A 2,243-nucleotide genomic window follows, 5' to 3' on the forward strand; every position below is an offset into this window, starting at 1 on the left:
TCGTTTGTACACCGTCGCCGAGTGTCTGCGCACGACGGATATATTCAATATTTTCTGCAAAGATATAAATAAATTCTTATTTTCATATTGTAACATGAATAATTACAAATTGCATAATTTTTATCTACATTTATAACTTACCACAGTATAGTGTCTTCCGAACTACCTTCATGCGTTATAGGCGATGTCCAGTCATCGATCAATCATCAGTCATCAATCATCAATCATCAATCATCAGTCATCAGTTTTTATCTATCTAATAATTAATAAAATGTTTTTTTATTAATTTTACGCTTTTCCAATATAACCTCAAACTTTGGAATAGATTAATTTTATGAAAAGGAATCCAATGTTTAGACCAAAAATATTAAAATAAATACATTTAAAATTACTATTACTAACTTCATTTTATGTTTTGTACAATTATTTATGACAAATAAAAAGGATTACCTGGAATTACCTTTCAATAAAATTATAATTTTTCCGTCAACTTTCTTCCACCATGCGGGATCAGTGCTGTGCTGCTGTGAGACAATTGTTTGATCTATAATTCTTTGAGATTCGGCCAATTATTTCCCGAAAAATTAAAAAAATTAAAAAAAACCGATTTCCAGGAAATCGGTAACAAAAAATATACACATAGTGGTACTCCCCGGAAAATTCTACCCTTATTTCATATACTTTTGGTAAAAATTCGGTTCAGGGGCTGGGCGTTGATGAGTGAATGAGTGAGTGAGTGAGTCAGTCAGTCAGGACATCTTCCTTTATATATATAGATATATAATATATATTTTATTTTACATACAATGTGCAAAATTCTTTTATCATTTTCTTTTAGTATATATTATATTACTCATGTATTACTTATACATTTTATATATTTCTTTGTATTTTGTTCCTAACATATAACATTAAAACAGAATTTATATGCAAAAGTTTTGCTAAAATTTGTCTAATTATTTCTTTTGCCAATAAATTCCTTTTTCCAATTGATTCATTCCTGATTCGACATATTAGAATTTGTGATAATAACGCTTCTTTTTCATCATCAATTTCATTCCACTAAACAAATTGGTGTTAAAAACAATTATTTTTGTAATATAAAGTTTGAAATAATAAATGATCGGGAATTAATGATATAGAATTAATTTCTGATAAATCAAACGCCTTCATTTTGATAACAAAATAATTAATACTAAGTTATGACAGTAATAACGTGGACGTCAGTACGTAAATTATAAATCATAAATTGAATTTGAAAGGTATTCTGGAGAATTAGTCAAAATATAACAAAGTTCATGAAAATTTATTATCATATTTTGTATTCTGTTTCAACGATCGGGGCCAAGTTTCAAATCGATTAACATTTTAGATAAAAAGTTATAAATCCTTGAATATCCGTCTTATAAAGGGATTTACAGAAAAATGTGAACATTAAAAAATGTTACCAATATAATAATATTTTACACACAAGTAAATCAACAAACAAAAATATAGCAACAAAATTTGAAATAATTTACAATTTAAAAAAAAATTTTTTTAATAGTAACAGTTATTTACAGTTACTACATCTACGTTTTTCACACTCTATTAGATGTACCGTAACTATTCATATATATTTTATTGTCTTTGGATCCTTGGAGAAAATCCATTAATATTAATGTTTTTAATATTTTCTGCATAATTTTGGTTGGAACGGTATCTCCAGAACATCCTTAATTACCAAACTTAATTACCATCAAAATACATTAGTATATTATTAAAAAATATATAGATTAATCAATCCATAGTTGCTTTCTAATAGAAAGTTGGTTTAAAATTGACTACATGTTTATAATCATATAATTAAGAAAACAGAAGAATGCACATTAAAAACGTAAAAAAATTACGAAGAATGGTAAGTTTTTAATAAAAGATGGTATAACATTACATTGTCGACTTGTAATTCGTATTAAACAGAGTTGATGTCAGTTAGTCGTATATACACAGTCTTTTTCATTTTGTGACAAATCGACAATGAAATTATAGATATGTTCGAAGTGCACACTTTGAGTGGCTGTAACTTTTGAAATATTAATCGTAGCGCTTTGGACTATAATAGTCTTCGATAGAACGCGATCAGAACTTCTGCGAAAACTGCCGATTTCCGAAGAAAAATTACTCCTCGGGACTTAGACTATTTTCGAGGTGCGGCACTGCACGGGGGGGTATGAGGCGCTCCCCGGATTTGCGATTGGTCAACT

The 2,243-nt window shown here is 28.0% G+C and overlaps 1 long non-coding RNA gene across 3 annotated transcripts; it reads right to left on the reverse strand.

The window, feature by feature from the left end:
* Position 1: 1 nt before the first annotated feature.
* LOC112465778 lies at positions 2 to 529 on the reverse strand. Of its 3 annotated transcripts, none has more exons than XR_003042060.1 (3): positions 461 to 529; positions 142 to 256; positions 2 to 54 (listed from the first exon to the last, which is right to left on the reverse strand). It is a non-coding gene; the product is annotated as an uncharacterized LOC112465778 (long non-coding RNA). The 3 variants fall into 3 exon arrangements; XR_003042061.1 differs by having other exon boundaries at positions 451 to 519; XR_003042062.1 differs by having other exon boundaries at positions 142 to 252; positions 451 to 516.
* Between the last annotated feature and the right edge of the window lie 1,714 nt (positions 530 to 2,243).

Source organism: Temnothorax curvispinosus, unplaced genomic scaffold (genome assembly GCF_003070985.1).
Source record: "Temnothorax curvispinosus isolate PA1 unplaced genomic scaffold, ASM307098v1 QBEX01015516.1, whole genome shotgun sequence".
In the NCBI taxonomy this organism is placed as follows: Eukaryota; Metazoa; Arthropoda; class Insecta; order Hymenoptera; family Formicidae; genus Temnothorax; species Temnothorax curvispinosus.